At 36.6% G+C, this 21348-nt stretch overlaps 1 protein-coding gene across 13 annotated transcripts in view; it reads right to left on the bottom strand.

The window, feature by feature from the left end:
- The window catches only part of LOC137250553 (uncharacterized), a 136779-nt gene that overhangs the window by 113827 nt on the left and 1604 nt on the right, over positions 1-21348 (bottom strand). For 6 of the 13 annotated variants that reach the window (XM_067783565.1, XM_067783567.1, XM_067783570.1 and 3 more), the window contains one exon: positions 19615-20239. The exons of 1 other annotated variant lie outside the window; for it this stretch is intronic. The gene's annotated coding sequence lies outside the window, so the exon portion shown is untranslated. Of the gene's footprint in view, positions 1-19614; positions 20240-21348 lie in introns of those variants that run through there. 6 more of the 13 variants (XM_067783574.1, XM_067783568.1, XM_067783566.1 and 3 more) reach the window with 3 other exon arrangements.

Genomic DNA, 21348 nt, shown 5'->3' with positions numbered 1-21348 from the left:
TCACAGAATACAGTTACCGTCATAGGATCTATGCCCCTACCAAATTTAAGAAGGATTGGTAAATTTTTGTTCGACTTATGGCATTAAAGGTATTCAAGACAAACTAAATGAAAATGGGCGGAGCCACGCCCATTTTGAAATTTTCTTTTATTTTTGTATTTTGTTGCATCATATCATTACTGGAGTTGAATGTTGACTTAATTTACTTATATACAGTCAAGATATTAAATTTTTTGTAAAAATTTGACTTTTAAAAAATTTTTTTTTAAAAAGTGGGCGTGTTCTTCATCCGATTTTGCTTATTTTTATTTTCACATATATAGTAACAGTGGTAACGTTCCTGCCAAATTTCATAATGATATCTTTAACGACTGCCAAATTACAGCTTGCAAAACTTTTAAATTACCTTCTTTTAAAAGTGGGCGGTGCTACGCTCGTTGTCCAAAATCTTACTAATTTTCTATTCTGCGTCATAAGGTCAACTCATCTACCAAGTTTCATCGCTTTATCCGTGTTTGGCAATGAATTATCGCATTTTTTCGGTTTTTCGAAATTTTCGATATCGAAAAAGTGAGCGTGGTTATAGTCCGATATTGTTCATTTTAAATAGCGATCTGAGATGAGTGCCCAGGAATCTACGTACCAAATTTCATCAAGATACCTCAAAATTTACTCAAGTTATCGTGTTAACGGACAGACGGACGGACGGACATGGCTCAATCAAATTTTTTTTCGATACTGATGATTTTGATATATGGAAGTATATATCTATCTCGATTCCTTTATACCTGTACAACCAACCGTTATCCAAACAAAGTTAATATACTCTGTGAGCTCTGCTCAACTGAGTATAAAAAGGTTAGAAAATTTACCAACCAGTGGGAAAAATAATGCCAACACCCTTAGCCAAAGCAAATGTCAAATTCTTCTTCTTATGATTTGCTTGGAACAAAGTTGTGGAGTTGGCTACTTTTCAATATCAGATGGCGCCAGTGTCGCTCATTCTACCATTCTCCATTAAAATACGTGCAATCTACTCATAATGCATAAGCATGTATTAAACTCATCTTTATGAAAAACTGCTTATGTGTCGGAGCTGTAATGGGGCCTTAAGACTTCGAAAGTTGGAAAAGCCATACCAACATTACAAAAAAACATACAACATTGAAGATGAAACATTTACGACAAAAAATTGCATTAACTCTGCTCAACATATTTAAGAGAGGGCAAAAATATTAATAAGCCAAAAAAAAAAAAAACAAATTACGCCGTTGATGAACAACAATCAACAATTTGAGATATCGACAGAATGAAGGTGACGTATTTATACATTGCAATCTCAGGAAGGTACGTTATGCAGTCGGAGAACATGAAGGAAACCAGTTACATTTTCCTTGTCAGAGTGTAGCAGAGCAGAACACAAAAAGCGGATAAACCAGTTTCGGTACAATACACTCAATTTTTTTTGGTATTGTTATAAGCGTTTGTACCTAATGTGTATGTGTATATATATAACAGATTTATTGTTTTAATTTTTACATACATAAACATTAGGGTGGGTCGATTTGTATGAGACGATTTCTTTTTCGTTTCTAGCAAGTTCTAAACAAAATTCCAAGAAAACAATCCGCCGTTGTCGAAAAAATGGTGAGACTGATCGGCGTTACTACATTACTCACACTAGCTTTGTTTTTACATGCATATACATATGCACTTAAACTTTATATGGACTATTAGGTATGTATGTAACTTCATTTACACCAATGAAATTGTTGCGCGGAAGATAATACTGCTAAATTTTAATATGTTTTATACTCAGTTCCAACTGAAATGTGTCTCTCCGTCTAATATCTACACTAATCCATTTCTATGGCCGAAAAGGGTGTGTGTCCACTATTCATCGCAAACGGTTCAGCTATAGATTATACACTATGACCAACAGAGGTTCGTGTCTGCTCTATTCAGTATATCCCGTTTTGTATCTAGTTATTTACCACTGCCGCGAGTCTTATATAATTTCCGCCAGATTGATATCCTGAACATTATTACATAATGATGATAAGCGATTATTTTGCTACCCGCAACGTAGACGTGCATACATGTATACATGTAAAATAAAATACGGTAAACGGTTTTATTGAAAACAATACTTACACGAAGTAATAATAATACTAAAAGCTAGAAAATAATTGGGTCGGTCCTAGGTACTAGTCATCACACTCCTCATCAATCTAGGGTATTGATCAAACAATTAAATAAAAGCGTTGGGCGCGTGAAATTTCTAAAAATGTGAGGCGTATCATAACCTTGTTAGGGTTCAGTTGGTCTTACTTATGACTATCAATAGAAACTTTACGCGTCCAAAGCTTTTATTTAATTGTCTCATCAACGCCCTAGATTGATGAGGAGTATGATGGCTAGTACCTTGGACCTACCTAATTATTTTCTAGCTTTTAGTATTATTATTACTTCATGTAAGTATTGTTTCAATAAAACCGTTTAACTTAAAAAATTTTTTTTTTATTATTTTATTTTCAAGTTTTTAGTCTTTATTTAATTGCCTATTCCCGTTCTATTTAGATCATTTAGTGACTCATTATTACAAGGACTCTTTCCTAACAATTTGTTACAATCTAAGTCCTCAACACATAATCCTTCCAAAGACTTTACTCGACTCTGCGCCACGTCTGCTTGTCCCTCCTCCAACTCCAAAATATTTTGATGTCACTTCTAGCGGACTGTATGTAACATTTGTTCCAAATATGAGCCAAATCGGACATCATAAGTCGCTTTCTATTCATGTATGTATTATGTGTTCCAAATCGGACCACAAAAACGATTTTTTGAATATCTCGATTTTTCCGCCACCCAGCGGCGATTTTTTCATAGGTCTCTTTCTATTCTTGTATGTATTATGTATTTCAAATATGAGCCAAATTCGACCACAAACACGATTTTTGTGAATATCTCGATCCTTGCGCCACCTAGCGACGATTTTTTTTCATAGGTCGCTTTCTATTCTTATGTATATTATGTGTTCCGAATATGAGCCAAATCGGACCACAAATACGATTTTTGTGAATATCTCGATCCTTGCGCCACCTAGCGGTGAATTTTTTTCTTATTATTGCATTGTTATAGGATTCTGAACTATATTCCAAGTTTCAAGATTGTAGCTTATCGGGAGGTTACTTAAATTCTAATTACAAAATTCGTTCACAAGGACGGCCGTGCAGCCTGTGAAGTCAACCTAAATAAAACCGTTTAAAAAATATGGCTATTGTACAACAAAATGACCAGCGAGTTCAATCTGATTTTCCTTTGAATTTTTGCTAGGCATCGCAGTCGGCACTATCGAATTTGATTTACCGGAATCGGTATCAGAACCGGAATCTGAACTGTGAGAAATGAAAAAAAAAATTTATTCATAGGATTTATGGTACATTTAAGTTTGTGTTAAAATTGTTAAACTCTCAAACGGCAGACCTGCTATTATCCATTTCCGGCCTGAACGATGTTGCTACCCTGCAAAAGGTGCTGTCCGCCCAACGTTTGCTGAGCTGACTCGAGACAAGCCTATGCAAGGGCAGACCAAAAGTGGCCAAGGGAGTCCCAAAATCCATATAGCCATTTTTATTCGGTTCAGTTATACCGATGCGGACTAAGAGATCCGCTTGACAGTTGCCGTGGATATCACTATGGTCCGTGAGACAGAAAATCTTAATCATAAAATAGTTCGATGCAATCGCAAGTGCTGTCAGGCACTCCCAGACCACTCTCGATCGCAATGTAGTTGAACTCAAGGCCTTTATAGCCAATTGGCTATACGAAAAGATATTAAATTCCCTTAACCGTAGTAGTACTTCATTTCATCCATATCATCCTTAATCGCGGTAACATCCGCTTGGAAGACACTGCAGTGATAAGGCAGCTTAGACTTGCGGCTTACATTTAGCTCTTTATAAAAGACTCCCCATCCCACCAACTTTTCCGTCCAACTTCGACACATCTGCGAACAAATTACCTGTTCCAGATGAGTCCCTGTACACATTCCCCTCTTGGGGGAATAACTGGAATTAAGGTTGCATAGGGTTAGCTATCGCCTTACAATAGTCCGTTATATCAGAAATAAAGTCGAACCTGGTAAGAAGGATAGAGTGACCAAAATCACAAAGCCCATAGCCCATATCACGACCTGACCGCCTGACCATCGACTGGGCCTCGGCCGCCCTGCCGCAATATTTACTGGATGAATGTATGTTTAGCATGACATTCAATGCCAAGGTAGGTGTTGTTCTAGGAGTGCCGTTAATACCCATCAGCGCCGTCCATTGTACTGACACTAATATTTTGGTTGTGCCCGCCGTGTCCAGTGCATTCCACTATATCAGCAGTCCATAGAGGAGAATCGGTCAGAGCAAAGAAGATAGAACAACCCACTGCGGCATGCCTTTGCACTCCTTCCTCTCGATTATGGCCCCTTCCCACTGTTGTTGTTGTTGTTTTTGTAGCGATAAGGTTGCTCCCCGAAGGCTTTGGGGAGTGTCATCGATGTGATGGTCCTTTTCCGGATACAAATCCGTTACGCTTCGGTACCATAGCATTATTAAGGTGCTAGCCCGACCATCTCGGGAACGATTTATGTGGCCACATTAAACCTTCAGGCCATTCCCTCCCTCCCTACCCCCAAAATCTATGAGGAGCTTGGGGTCGCCAGAGCCTCGTCTGTTAGTGAAACAGGATTCGCCGCGGATAGGTGAGGTTGACAATTGGGTTTGGAGAAGCTATATATTGCGCTGGCAACCTTAATGGTTGCGCTAAACAGCCCCTTGAATATGGTACTTTAGTCGCCTCTCACAACAGGCATACCTACCGCGGGTATATTCTGATCCCCTAACCCGCTGGGGTGCCCCTTCCCACTCTGCTGCGACAGTTCTGCGGCAGAAAAATGTGTTAATGAATTCAACCAAAACCCAAAAAAATGTTGTATGTGGTCCTTGGTTAGGCGAACCGTAGGTCTTCTACCTAAACATGCCACCGTGTTAAGAAGTGGAAACGCTCAAGCCTTGCATGAGTGTTGCGGTATGTATGTCGTCTGTAAAACAGTGCTTTTGGATAAAAAGGTCCCTCTGGCTAACTGGGTTTATCTTATTCAAAAAACACTAAACCAAATTGATCGCTCAATACTGATAGATCAGACATTTGGAAGAGCAGCCCCCAGCAGGTGGAATATCTTCCAACCTAGAAGACGCAGGATGTTTCCAATGGGATCACTTTGTTTTCGCAACACAGAGAAATAGTCAAATTTATAGAGGCGCGAGGATAGAAAAAAGATGCCTGATGAGAAACACAAAAATTAGTACCTTAAGGTTTGAGTGCGACGAGTTTCAGGTGTGACCTTATAGAGTTGCAGTGCTAAGAAACTCACTACCCTAACATCCCTAATGTGACTATGTAGTTTGTGGGCTCCTTTGATTTGGTTTCACAATGGATTATGTATCTACCAGTTCTTATTGCTGTGAAAACATTTTCTTTCCTTTGTTTAAACCATTTGCAACATCTTTCGCCTTTTGATGCTGTCCATTTCTTTATTAGCAACATTCTTACGCACATACTCTACGTTTTAAGGAAGACTAAAGTTGGCTAAGACACTTCCTTGTTTTGATGTCGAGTGCAGTTTCAAGCACCTGCAAGCGTCTACATTTCACTAAATTACTTTCCTTTTGTGTTGGTATTTTAACTTTAGTACTTACATACACACATATGTATGTATATGTAATCTGGTTATATGTACGTGTACATGCCAGAATGTTTACCATTGTTGGAGTGACTTCAATGAACTCGAGAAAACATAATAAAACCTCAGGCTTCTTAACCCATTTTGGACAAACTTATTGTAGTGTCGTCCCTCAACTTTTAACGAGAAAATAAATATTTAGTAAACAATTTGTACTTTTCAATACAATTTAAATCGATAGACTACTGTATCGAATACCATTGATAACATTGGAAGAAGAAGAGCTGTTTTGCTGAAGAATTCTACGTTTAGCCCAGAAAAGCGTAAGGAGGCCCTAAGTCCTATCCACCCTTAGTCGAATAACACATTTGCCAGATCGCGTCCGGTGAGCCAGGGTCAATATACGTTATCCAACTCTTGTAGTAGCCTACTTCACTACTCAGGGAGTCAAGCGTCACATTGGCACATCAGCCGTCTTTTTTGTTGTAATGTGGAACTAAGGCCTGTAATTGCAGCATCACTTTTCAACCCTGTTGGGAAAGCAATTTTTATTACAATCCCTTTAGAGGACTTTTGATGACATCTTGTGAGTGGTGGCGCCTATTGAACGGCCCGAAAGATTAGTTACACAACAAAAATAACTTCGATGTTTCCACAATATTTGTATTTTGTTTCTAATAAGTATCCATCTGCAGAGAGAACATGAAAACGGCTTGATTTTGATTTTCAATGATAGCCTTCAACACGTTCTACAAAATACCATCTTCTAAGCCACAACCTGGGTAAACAAAAAGCTGCGGCCAACTGAAATTGTTATATCAGGGGCTTTTACCTCCATACAAAGTTATCTATGGATGAAATCGGAGTTGGCCAAGCCAAAGTTCTGAGGGTCATTCCCTAAAATAAGTATCAAGTATACACTGTTCTGTACGCTAAATGGGACAATATATATACTCCAAACAAACGCTGCATGACAATATCTTCTGGGAAGATCTCGGATCCATAAAGCCATAAAGGCGACCGTTCAATTGGCTACTATGCAAAAATCCTTTATCCCTGCCAATTTACTCTAGGATTCATGTAGGAATTCTTAATCGAACGTAGCAGTAGATCGTAGACAGTCGCTTTATTATGAATGGTGCTGCCGATGAACTAACCAGGAATGCCACTGAATAGACCCGACTGCAAAAAGAGAAAGGTAATACTAGCTGGACATTGTAAGTCCCCACCTGTGAGGTATCCATAAATATTTAGCCCTCATTAATGAGAACCAAACTAGGCTCATAACTCATTCGAATAGTCTATACATGGGTCTATTAATATTAACGAGTAACTCTCTGATAGAAGTACATGTCAAAGGAAAAGGATGGACTTCTGTCATTAAGGGCCAGATTATGTATGAAATTGTCGTTGTTGTTGTTGTATTAATGATAAAGACACTCCTCGAAGGTTTTGGGAAGTGTTATCGAGGTTGATAGTCCTTTGCCAGATATACATCCGGTACGTTCCGGTGACAAGCACCATTGGGGTACTCTCCCTACCATAACGGGAACGACCATCTCGGGGACTACTAGCTCCATGAGAAACTTAGGGTCGTCAGAGCCTCGCGTGCTTAATATGTGTATGATACTTTCATATTTGTAACAAGGTTCCCCTCGCGTAAAGGAATTTGACAATTGCGTTGCGGAAACTCTGAAGCTCAAGAAGGAAAGCTGAAAACTTTGTATTGCGCTTATCAACCCCTTGAAATATGTATGACGTCGTCGTGGCACTTTGCGTAGCAGTCACCCACGTTCCCATCCACCACAATATAGTACCAAAAGTTTTACAAAGGAGCTCAGGTGTACTGTCACTCACTGAAGTGAATGAATGCTCTTATATCATATATAAATGTATGTATATTAAATTGATCTGGATTTTCTTTCAAATTTGCGTCGTGCCCTTCTTAACTTTCCCTACAAATTGGCGTTACGGGACCTGCATGTTTTATACCGACTCCAAACACTGGCTGCAGATGAATTTTCATTAAAAGGGGCGACCCCTCTAAGAAAAATAGTTTTCTAACTGTTGCTTTGCTTGGGACTTGAACCTTCGGTGTGGCGGACGCCGGTTTTATAGGAAGGGAATGTTAGACTTTATAAAAATTTTAAAGAAAGCAATGAGGGAATTAGAATAATTTTAATCATACTTTACATTTTTTTCCTAAGAACTGCACGTTATGGGTTAAGCTTCATATTTGACTAATTCAAAACGAAGTCGAGCAGCTTTCTTAGCATTATGGAAATTGGTGAAAGGCATTATCGCTATACCACAAATATCGCGTTAATTCTTTCCGAGCAGTAAATAGGTATGTATATAAAAATGTATATGTATGCGTATATAAATATACCCAATTAGCACAACGTTTTCGACTTGATATCGAAGGAAACTCGCTTTCTCTGATAGATCGGCGGATCAGTATTTTCAGACAATCGACTTTTTGACTCCTGGGAGATTCGATAATATTCGCTTTTTCAGATCGTCCACAAGGCTGGACCTTTTATCATAAGCGAATTGTGCGGTTATTTTTATACTCAGCTGAGCAGAGCTCACAGAGTATATTAACTTTTTTCGCAGATTTAATCCGTAACGGCATAAACTAATCGAGATAGATATAGACTTCTATATATCAAAATGATCTCGGTGAAAAAAGAAATTCATTTAGCCATGTCCGTCCGTCTGTAAACACGATCACTTAATTAATTTTTAGGTATCTTGATGAAATTTGGTATGTAGGTTCCTGGGCGCTCATCTCAGATCGCTATTTAAAATTACTACAACCACGCCCACTTTTTCGATATCGAAAATTTCGAAAAACCGAAAAAGTGGGATAACTCATTACCAAAGACGGATAAAGCGATGAAACTTGGTAGGTGCGTTATGACGCAAAATAGAAAATTAGAAAAATTGTGGACAACGGGCGTGGCACCACCCACTTTTAAAAGAAGGTAATTTAAAAGATTTACAAGCTGTAATTTGGCAGTCGTTGAAGATATCATGATGAAATTTGGCACACACGTTACTCCTATTACTATATGTGTGCTAAAAAAAAAAAATTAGCGAAATCGGATGACGAACACGCCCACTTTAAAAACAATTTTTTTATGTCAAATTTTAACAAAAAATTTAGTATCTTTACAGTATAAAAGTAAATTATGTCAACATTCGACTCCAGTAATGATATGGTGCAACAAAATACAAAGATAAAAGAAAATTTCAAAATGGGCGTAACTCCGCCCTTTTTAATTTAATTCGTCTAGAATACTTTTAATGCCATAAGTCGAACAAAAATTTACCAATCCTTGTGAAATTTGGTAGGGACATAGACTCTATAACGATAACTGTTTTCTGTGAAAATGGGCGAAATCGGTTGAAGCCACGCCCAGTTTTTATACACAGTCGACCGTCTGTCCTTCCGCTCGGCCATTAACACGATAACTTGCGCAAAAAACGATATATCTTTACTAAACTTAGTCCACGTACTTATCTGAAATCACTTTATCTTGGTATAAAATATGGCCGAAATCCGACTATGACCACGCCCACTATTCCGATATCGAAAATTACGAAAAATGAAAAAAATGCCATAATTCTGTACCAAATATGAAAAAAGAGATTAAACATGGTAATTGGATTGGTTTATTGACGCAAAATATAACTTTAGAAAAAACTTTGTAAAATGGGTGTGACACCTACCATATTGAAAATGAAAAATTTCCGCAGTGCGAAATCAAAAGCCCTTGGAATCTTGGCAGGAATACTGTTCGTCGTATGACATATATAAATAAATTAGCGGTACCCGACAGAAGATGTTCTGGGTCACCCTGGTCCACATTTTGGTCGATATCTCGAAAACGCCTTCACATATACAACTAAGGGCTACTCCCTAAACCCTCATTAATAATCTTAATTTGATACCCATATCATACAAACACATTCTAGAGTCACCCCTGGTCCACCCTTATTGCGATATCTCGAAAAGGCGTCCACCTATAGAACTAAGGCCCACTACATTTTAAATAATCTTTGACATCTTTCATTTGATACACATGTCATACAAACACATTCCAGGGTTACCCTAGGTTCATTTTGCTAAATGGTGATTTTCCTTTATTATATTTATATATTTTTTATTTCCCTTATATTTATATTCGGTTACACCCGAACTTAGCTTTCCTTACTTGTTTTACTTCGAATCTTTCGAAAATCAAGGTTTCTGTTCAAACAAGTGTTTGCATTGCTGCTCCAATAGCACAGTGAACGTGAAAAGAGCATAGAGCAGAGCCGTAGCATAAAAAATTTAAATCATTTCTAAGGCTCTGCTCTGAGCTACGTTTGAGATGCATAAACAGAGCAGAGCAAGCATTTCTTAGGCTCTGCCATGGGCTAGTACGACGCAGAACCTAAGAAATGCTTTCAATTTTTGGTACTACGGCCCTGCTCTATGCTTTGTAGAGTACAATGGCATTTTCAATCACTGGTTCAAGCAAAGAAAAAAACATATGGAGCATTTTAACGGTAAATTTAAGTGTTATTGTCATTCAAACAAAAAAATAGCTTTCGCTATTGCCTAAAAAAAGTTAATTTTAATAACTCGAATTTTGATTTCGAGACGAGATCATCTTGTTTTTGTGTTTATTGGGTATGTACGTTCATAAAATGCAGTATAACTAAAATAATCTATCTTAGCGCATTTTCTTTTTCCTTTTAAACTCTTTTTGTTAACAAAGTACACATCTGGTTTTTTTAATTGACTGTTAAATTGTTGAACTTTTTTTGCTTCGTAGAAAAAAATAATTGAGTTTGTGCAGAATTCTGCAAATAAAAATAAAATTATAACTAGTATTATATACGCTAGTGCACTTCCTACTTATAGTTATTTAACATACAATATAATACCGTTATGCGTATAAATACAAATGCGCATAAAACCCGCAACTAAATAATTGGCCTAATAACAGTTAAGCCACAGTTTTGTTATGGTATAAAAGTATGTTTGTATGTACATATAAATGCACATTTGTATTTAATATATAATTTGATTTGAAAAATCTAAACCAAATTTTTAAATACGTTGATGTACATGCTTGTGCTTAAATAAATGTTAGAAGCTTTTAAGGTACAGCTGGGGGCAAAAAAATTGCAACAAAACTCAAAAACAATTTAATTAAACTTTAATTTAAAAAAACTTTAATTAATACAGATGGCACTATAGCTTTGCTTTCCTTTCCCTTCTTTTCCATTCATCTTCTCTCCTTTTCTTTACTTTCCTTTCCTTTCCTTCTCTTTTATGCCACTTTGTTATATTTTATTTTATCTTATTTAATTTTTGTTTTATATTTATTTATTTTCTTATTTTTTTTTAAATCTGTTTTACTATTTTATTTTTTTATTTTATTTATTTTTTTATTTTAATTAGCTTATTTTTACTATCTTACAAAGTACTATTTTTTGCAACCAATAAAACGAGTAAATACTCCAACTTGAATATTATCGTTTGTTTTTGTAAACATTTTGAATATCAGCAAGGAAAATACATAGATTATATATATGTACACAATCTTCGTTCATTAGCTCGTTAAGGCCGCGGACAATGAAATTTTTCATATAGATGCGCTTAACACACGCTTATGCATTCCAGTAACATCACCACAATCAACCAAGATGTTGCTTTTATAAACATGAAGGAACTTTAGACTTGGCAACTGGCTTTGCCCATTCACATACAAAATTTTGCGAAGCACTGTTATAAGGATTCTCCCTATGCAACCAAAATACTTGCTAACATATTTTGTGTCGTATTCATTTGTTCTATTACAGTTTTCAATTGCGAAAACGTTTAGAAAAGTTACCAACGATTGGGAAAAATAATTTCACTTGCAAAGTTTGTCAGCACCTTTAGCCAAAGCCAATGTCAAATTCTTCTTCTTATGCTTAGCTTGCAACAAATTTTGACATTTGGCTACTTTTTCATATCAGATGGCGCCAGTGTCGTCTGCCGTTCTCCATAAAAATACGTGAAATCTACTCATATAATGCATAAGTATGAGTTAAACGCATATATATGAAAAACTGCTTATGTGACGGCGCTTTTAGATCAAATCTGAGTTCGTTTACATGAGGCCTGCTGGTTTTCTCAACACAACACCATCAAATACATTTCGCATTCGTAGTGTGAGTGTAAGCATTCGCATTGCTTACAGCTCCGACACATAAGGAGTTTTTCATATAGATGAGTTTAACACATGCTTATGCATTATGAGTAGATTGCATGTATTTTTATGGAGAATGGTAGAATGAGCGACACTAGCGCCATCTGATATTGAAAAGTAGCCAACTCCCCAATTTTGTTCTAAGCAAATCAAAAGAAGAAGAATTTGACATTTGCTTTGGCTAAGGGTGTTGGCACACTTTGCAAGTGAAATTACTTTTCCCACTGGTTGGTAAATTTTCTAACATTTTTCACAATTAAAAACTACAATATAACAATCGAATACGACACAAAATATGTTAGCAAGAATTTTTGTTGTATAGGGAGAATGTTTACAACAGTGCTTCGCGAAATTTTGTATGTGAATAGGCAAGGCGTAATAAACTTCAATTGCCAAGTCTGGAGTTCCTTCATATTTACAAACGCAACATCTTGGTTGATTGTGGCGACATTATTGGAATGCATAAGATTGTGTTAGACGCATCTATATGAAAAATGTAATTGTATCACCGCCTTTAAATACGTGTTTGGCATTGGTAGCGGTGCATTTTCTTACGAGGATTTGTTAAAGCTAATGATACAAATATTAGCAGTGTTTTTTTACACGTATATACGTCTCCGTTTGCGCGTAAAAAAATGCTTATCCTCACTTAGATAATGCTTAGGAGACCCATCTAGCGGCAACTAGCTAGTCTGTGTATAACCTCTCTGTGTATAACCTATAGCTGAATCGGTTGCGGTGAATAGTGGACACGCACCATTTGTAGAGGTAATACAAGGAATTGGTGTAGAGGTGAAACATAGACACATATTTCAGTTGCATTTGAGTATAATGCGTATTGAAATTTAGGAGTACTAATTATATGCGCAGCGATTTCAGAAGAGTAGATAAAGTCTAACGCTTAGCAGTCCATATAAAGATGTAAAAAAAAAAACAGCTATTATCAGCGAACGCAGTACACGCTATTTTTTTACCAGCTACTGTAAGTGGGCATGCATGCATGTAGTATGTATAAATATAAGCGTTTAAGCCGCGTTAAACATTTAAATAATTTTTTAACGAGTATCTCAATTAGTGCATGTCCATCTGACAGAGTGTGCATAATTCTAACCTACAGTTATATATGTACAAATGATAGTTTGCAAAAAGCGCTTACAGCACTTAGAAGAAATTATCAATTGCTAGGTTAGGTTGAACTGGCCGGTCAATAAAGATCTCACATATACTGAATGTGTTCATAGTGTTACCAAAATTTGTTTAACGACCAAACGGAAGAACCCCAATCAGGTGCCAGGACTTATGTTATAGAATAACTCGTCCTCTTGGCAAATACTAGAAGTTTTCTAGGACCTACCTTAACTGGCAAGTCTGCCGTCTCTAATAGCTGGAGCCTTGACTTGGCGAGAGCAGAACACGAACACGGAACGTGATCAACCTTTTTTTCCTGCAGCTCGCACTTCCTGTGTCCAGTTAGTATGCTTATCGTGAGCCTTAAGTCTTCTCTCTTCAGAGATATGAGCCACTTTGTGAGTCTAATATCGTAGGCTTTGCACATGATCTTAGAAATTTTGCAGCCCCGCGTTTTGTCCACGCCTTTCATGCTTGATGCAACATATGCAGCTTCTGTCTCATTTTGATTACTTCTTTGCCAATTCATCGGCCTTTTCATTACCTTCTATCCCCTATGACCAAGAAGCCAGTATAGATTTACGTTTTGGTCTGAGCGAAGTTTTTACCAATGCTTCGTTGCACTACAGAACACTTCTTGATGAAGTACTGTGTGAGATTATTTCCTTAATCGCCGCCTGACTATCAATATATGTATATACTGTCGCAACTGCAGCTTAAGCACGCTTCCTCCAGAATTTCTGTTGCTTTCTTCATGGCTATAATTTTCGCCTGAAAGACGCTGAAGACATCTGACAGCCTGTAGAATCTTCTTATTTCTGGATCGACACAGTACAGCAGCCCCAAACCTATCCATTAATTTGGAGCCATCCGTATACACGTGTATAGTATGTTCTGCTATTTCTGCACCCTGGCAGTAACCCTCCGGCTCAGCCTAACATCTCACCTGAGTCTCAGGACATAGGGACATTCAAGGAAACTTTATTGCAGATGAAATTGCTAGGCTGGGTACGAAAAAGTAGATGCTGGCTGATAAAGTTGTTATGGGAAAACCCTATCTTCATGCAAGATAATGCTATAAGAGTACATCTACTGTTAAGCCAATGATAGATTGCTACAAATATAGGCGTTTCAGACTTCTAAGCAAACCTGGCAAAGATCTTGATATCTTACTCTTTTAACTTTATAGTATTAATAATAATAAAATTAAAAAGTGGGATCTTAAGAGATTCCGTCACTTGTACACTCTAATTGGAAATGAATTGTCCACACTTGTGGGAGTACCAAGTGTTCATTGCTTTATTAGTAGACATGCAGGAAAGCTGCAACTGTCCGACTTTTGAGTGGCGCTGGACAATGCGGCCTAGGAGCTTCCTTTCTAACTAAAGAGCTAAGAACACGGGCTAAAGGTCCGCAAAGGGGTTCAATTGCCATTTCGCTGTCATTACAGTAGTAAAAGTGTCCGTTGAAAGCACTAGGAGGGAGCGGAATGGTAGCTATTACCGTCTCTTAATGCGAAGGTCTGCGCTACTTCTTAACTAGTGCCATTTTTCATAAAATTTTGCAAAGCATATTTGCGAACACTCAAGGAAACTTCATTATTTAAGTTTATCGTAAAAATCTGTTATATGGCGGATGCATACCATTAATTTCGACTAAAGACTTAAAGAATATGATATAACATTGCATATACACAATTTCGTGGATATATCTCAAAAATTTAAAGACTAGTTTACTTTTAAACAGACAGGCTTACAAAGCTAATTCAAATCAGCACATTGTTCTGATGTTGTTGTTGTTGTTGTAGCAATAAGGTCGCTCCTCGAAGGCTTTGGGGAGTGTTATCGATGTGATGGTCCTTTGCCGGATACAAATCCGGTACGCTCCGGTAACACAGCACCATTAAGGTGCTAGCCCGACCATCTCGGGAACGATTTATATGGCCACATCAAACTTTTAGGCTATTAGATACATACAAATTTGTTCATGTTCATGAAAGGTATACAAATCCACTTCATTATAACATGAATATAAATTTAATTCTAATTTCGAAGGAGTTAGAATATATTTCAGTGATGATAGGTATGATTTCACTTCCAACCGGTATATATATACCTACATAAATACCTCAAGTTAATTTGAAGTATTGCATCCGTAAGCATTTCTATACATTCTGATGTACGTACGTACATTTTTAATGCAACAAAGTAGCTACTATTACATAAGCTTGTATAGATTTGTAACAAAAAATCCTTACGCTTGAAGAAGATCCGTTCGCTTAGGTAAGCAAAACTTGTTCCTGAGGTGAGTAAGTGAATGAGCGTAGCTTCTCAAATTACAAGGTTGGCTAATCATCTTTACTACGAATATTTTTGAGAACTATTTTTTTATACCCAGCGTGTACTTGTTAAACACATCTTTAGGTACATATGTATGTATGTATGAAAAAACCATTCTAGTTTTTGAGGGGTAAGTACTTACTTGAATATTTTAATGCTAATTTCCGCATATCCGTTTTTAAATGAGTCATATAGTTGCTTAAGAACAAAGCTTAAGAAGTTCATACCTACGTCTTAAGTTTAAAGCCCCATCACATAAGCCGTTTTTCATATACATATCTACATGCGTTTACGCAATCTTATGCGATATTATGTATATTGCACGTATTTTTATGGAGATCGGCAGATCAAGCGACACTGGTGCGATCTGACATGAAAAAGTAGCCAATTTCCAACTTTTGTTGCAAACAGAAGGAGAATCGTACATTTTCTTTGGCTAAGGGTCATTTCACATATTGCAAGTGAAATTCTTTTTCCACTCGTTGTTACCTTTCCACCTTTTTTCACTATTAAAAAATCGTGTTAAAAACTACAGTTTAACAAATGAGTAGGAAACAAAATATGTACTTCGCGAAATTTTCTATGTAAATGGCCAAGGCGATATAAACTTAATTGCTGATGTCTGAAGTTCATGATTTTGGCATTGTTATTGGCATGCGTAGGGTTGTGTTGAACGCATTTGCATGAAAAAGTTTATTCCGGCTCGGCCATTAAGGCAAATGAAATGCTTTGCACTAATGGCATAAACAGATACAATGCGTCACGACGTACGCCATTTTCCACTGACAGCAACCATTTTGAACACACAGAGAAGCGTCAGAAATAAATAAGAGTTTCGTCAAGAAACTAGTTTTTAGTACTCTTTCTTTTAGAAAGTTGTTATACTCAACTTCGCAAGGCTCACAGAGTATATTAACTTTGTTTGCGTGTACTAATCGAGGTAAGTATATTTTTAATTTCATATCTATATCAATATGATCTCTGAGCAAGAAGAAAAATTCACTAAGCCATGTCTATCGATACTTTTCGATAGTTTTTATTTTAAATTAGCAATAATTGCTAGGTAACCATTTTGCTCCTTGTTTTCTAAAACACAAACCAATATAGCTGCCATCCAATCAGAAATATCTTGGAAATTCATTGCACCATGCCTCGCTCTGGATGCAAGGCACAAAAGGAAATAAAGAAAGATAGCACAATAACAAAAAATGGAAACTATTTACAACAAAATTAAATCTAGCCAAAAATGTCCTTTTCCCAGATAAACAACAAAACCCCATCGATAGTCACACAAAATTATCGATGGCGGTGATAATGCCATACTATCGATAATTTGCCAACACTATTAATTTGATAGGTCGATTAATTGTTAATACTTATGGAAATTAAAAAAAGGGGCGTGACACCGCCCACTTAAGAAGAAACCAATTTATTAATAATATTGGTGACAAATAAATAACCGATAAAGCTATCAACAAAAAACCCTTCAACGAGATTATTCTTATAATAAATATGCCTGAAAAAATCAACCAAACCACGCCCATTTCAATATAAAAGAAATTTAGTTCAATGCTTTTTTCCTTCTACATTTCTATTACAATTAGAAAATTGGAAAAGTCAAACAATTTTGAAAATGGGTGTAGCCGCCCTTTTAAAATTGAAGAAAAATATTCTTTCAAATTAATGAAAAGTTTTATAAAAAAAATAAGAACTTCTTACTCATTACATTGAAATTTTCCTTAATTTAAGGAAATTTTTTCAGGAAATGTTTTCCTCATTTTAGGAGTGTTTTTTTTTTCGGAGTGCTCCACTCTATTCATTCTCATAAGATGACTTAGCCAGCGAGGATTCGAGTTGCACTAGCTCATACAGCTCACCATTAAAATTCCCCAAAGAATACCGTTAACAGCACGAAACATATCCAAAAAGCGGAAATAGGAAGTGTAATTAAAGTTAGCGCAAACAAATACTCGCGCCAGTCTAAATTAGCAATATCAGGAAAAAGTAATACTTAAATATACATAAAGCACACAAAAACAATGTAAATTGTATGTTCGTTCGCAATGCGCGTTTTCATTAAACATAACTGTTGATCTGTCGTTGACTGATAACTTTTTGAACGCGCCGTTGAGTAGTTGCGATCCACTCATCGGTTGAAGTTTTACGCCAAATTACTGAGCAGATATTTTTACGCTACATTTGCTCAATATGTTTATTTTGTTGGGGAAACTTGTCCCGTCTTACGCCAAATTTTTAGATACAATTTCGGCCGCTATTACGCGCAAGATCTTTGCACTGACGCAAAGCCTCTCCCTGTTTCTTGACTTGTCGCTGCTCTCCTTAAATCATGGTAGTGTTCGCAAACCCTTCCCATCGCATAAGATCTTAAAGGGGTCCCGTATACATTGTGCTTTTTAGCAGAAGTATACCGTCCCTATATCGCAATATCGTCAACATGGTTGCGTCATTGTCGATAGATTAACAGCCATTACGGATGGCGATTTTCTCGACTTTTTTCTTCCGTAATTTGCGGGAACTGATCCCGGAAATTTTGCCTATTTTGATTTCTTTATGGGTTTTTGCCGAAACTGCAATACGATTCGGCGATTCCCCACAAGAAATAAAACTTTTTCTAAAAGCTCGAAATATCTCAAAAATTTTAAATGCCAGCACTGTTTTGACTCAGGTTCGGGTTAACCACGTCGAAACGTTCAAGAAAGTATAGCCGTGTCCCTAGTTACAAAATTTATTTGGATTTTTGTCGTCCTGAGATATAGCAGAAACAGGCGTTTGTCGCAATTACACAAATATCTCGAAACCCTGTACCAATTTGGAAAATCTGACCGGCTTTTATATTTTTTTGTGCTTAGTTCATTGCGTGTCTTGATCTTAAAAGGGAGACATTTGTGAACTAAGTTGGAAATTACTTAAATGGACACACAAATGCTATTTTGTACAATCCCGGGAATAAAGTCCAATAATTTCGGGACTCTTGGCACTTAAGAAACACCTACCGGTCGTCATCTCTAACGGCCATGTATTTTGTGGAATCGTTCTAACTATATATATACTGGGTGCTGTATATGAACATGCTGCAGAAACCGGATTTGTCATCAAATTTAATCCATCAGGTGATTTTTCGTCGTAAAGGCTGAACTTTCCGTTTATAGAGTCTAATAGCCTGCCTTGGAGGCCCTGAAGTCCTCATAAATATCTTTATATCGCAAACAGTGATCAACTCAAAAAAACGCTATGTTCAGAAAACGATATAAACTAAGCGGCTTCCCCATATGCGCCAGTGCAATTTCTATTTTTTACAAACCCTTTTCTCGCTGTTTAGATGATATATTAACAAATTGAGATATTAACAGTTCGGTAGGTATTTAATTGGGAAGCGTGGTGGTACTCGTAACTTCAAAATTTCAGATTTTTGAGTTAGCTCCTTTTCGGATCTAGATTTGCGATATACAATGCGTCGTTTCCATCTATCGGCGATAGTCTTTTCTGCTTTCACGATGACATCAACCAGCCGAGCATGTCTACTAATCATAGACTTCTAAAATTTTCCAACGGTCGCCATAAAAAAGATAGTCTCATTTCCGAGCTTTATTGGAATTTTTATTGAAATGTATTTTTATGTTGAGAGCTTTAAGCCCAGCAGGAAAAATTAGACTATTGTATAGCAATTCACTTAAACCGTAACGCGTTGATTCTAGGGTGCCGATGGAATACCTGCTAAATCGAATCTGTTGGAACGCGAGCAACCTGAAGAGTGAGCTGCCTGAACAGCTCAAAGGATAATAGCAATCAGAAGGTTTTCCAACTTGTGTAATTTCAAATTTACTGAAGATGCTGCAGAGGACATATCCCATATTTTTTACTATATTGTCACCCTGCTATCAGGGGCTTGAATGTGCAAATTTTCTCATTTTAATTTATAGTGTGTAGTGGTTAACAATTTGATTTTCTTTGTCATATCAATATCCCCAACACCACTTGAACAAAGAAACCAGGGTAAAGCCAAATGAACCGACGTTCCGGATACAAAAACGTTTTGAATTAATTTTTCCACATTTCCATTACTACACATTACGTTTTAAGTATATGAGCTGGGATATGTTGCTACTATATTATCTTTTTTAATGATGATTGTACTTACAATGCTCTCCAAATTTTTGGGCTTGGCACTCAAATTTCCATGTATCTATGTACCTGTAGGTATGCTACCTCTTTGAAGAAAAGCACACAGCTGTGTAGATGAGTTTGGTAGATATTCTGATGCCTTTCGCTGCTGGACGTTTAGAAATTGTATGATAAATTTCACTTTTTACCTAGATACATCCAGCTATTCAAACTTTTTGTCACACTTAATTTCAACTTGAGTGAAACAAAATTTTCGTTTATTTTTTCGCAATTTTTCTTCCAACACTTAACATGCAATTTTATTGACATTTCTTTAATTTGGCACGTGATCTTTTCACTTTCTTTATCTTTCACAACAGACACCACCTTTTCGTGAGTTCAGACGCCTTAAAGTATACTACATTGTAAAACCTGCATGAATTAGTGGGGAAACACCGTTTTTTCTTGTAGATTTTTATTTTTATTTGATTTTTCTGCCTCATTGATTTTTACCCTCAGTTATTTATACTTAATTCTTGCCTTTTAGAGTTCACGAAGAAAATCTCAACAAAAAGTCACCTCCCCTTTACTTCGGCTTCTGTGTGTGTGCGATAACAAAAATTTTGTATCCCTTGGATACTGAAAATTGTTCAACCACATAACTACATACAACAATATCAACAACGAATACATACGAGTATCTTACACCTGTTTTCCAACAACAACAACTACAGCTACAATTGAAGCATATGAAAAAAACGGTGGCATAAGCATAAAGCGAAATGGACGACAACAAAACAAAACAAGAAGAATTCGCCAGGACATCAAATGTCAATTGCGAATATCAGATGCACTCACACACACGCAAGCATGCAATAAACTCGTGAAAACGTTCAGGGGCGTAGGTAGCCGATTCAAGATAGGGCTTCAGTTGGTATTAAGGGTAAACAATCAAAAATTGAATGTTTGTATGTTTTGAATAACCTCCGAATAACTCCACAAATGTAGACAATTGACTGGGCTAACCCAGGCTTGAGCTCCCCGAAATAAAGATGCAAACAAAGCTTACTTGGAGCGTCTTTCGCAAAAATCAAATAATATGGTTTTTAAAGATCTCGGAGTCTTGTGAGAGGATATTAAAGATTTAAAGCGGACGAAGAACAATGCTCATTTACTAGAATATTTTAGAGCATTTTGCGGTCCGTTTTATTGTGACAACTAAGTTCTATAGACGCTCTCGTTGTGCGGCACGTTTATCAACAGCATTAAGTTAGAGGTTAAGTATTGTGGAGTTATAAATAAATTGTTTATTTTAAAATTAACAAAGGTGAGACAAAAAATGTGACTGATATGACTGTGATCCCGCACACTTTCTAGACGAATTATGCCTAATTTATAGCTTTCGGGTTTTTTAGAATATTCCATAACTAAAAGTTGCAACCAGAATTATATTTTATTCTTAACTGGATTAAGCTTCGGAAAATTACTATAAAAAGACTTCGATCAAAAAAAGGTCCATTATGACTCCAAATTCACTTAAAAAGAGTCGTAGAACGTCAAAAATCGATTGAACTCCAAGTGATTTCAAATGCGTTCATTGTTGTAAAACTGAAATGAATTATCCATTTTTCTTCTTTTTGGTAAAATGGATGAGTTCTTAAAAGCATTAGCATGGTCGCTCACATTGCAAGTAATTTCTAAGTGGCAGCTGCATGATAGCTATTACACTTGTCTCTGATAAAATGGCTATTTAAGCTTACTACTTTCAGTG

The sequence above is a fragment of the Eurosta solidaginis genome, chromosome 4 (genome assembly GCF_040869045.1).
Source record: "Eurosta solidaginis isolate ZX-2024a chromosome 4, ASM4086904v1, whole genome shotgun sequence".
NCBI classification, from domain to species: Eukaryota; Metazoa; Arthropoda; class Insecta; order Diptera; family Tephritidae; genus Eurosta; species Eurosta solidaginis.
Note: the sequence above shows the minus strand (reverse complement) of the source record. Positions and strands in the feature narration are given on the sequence as shown.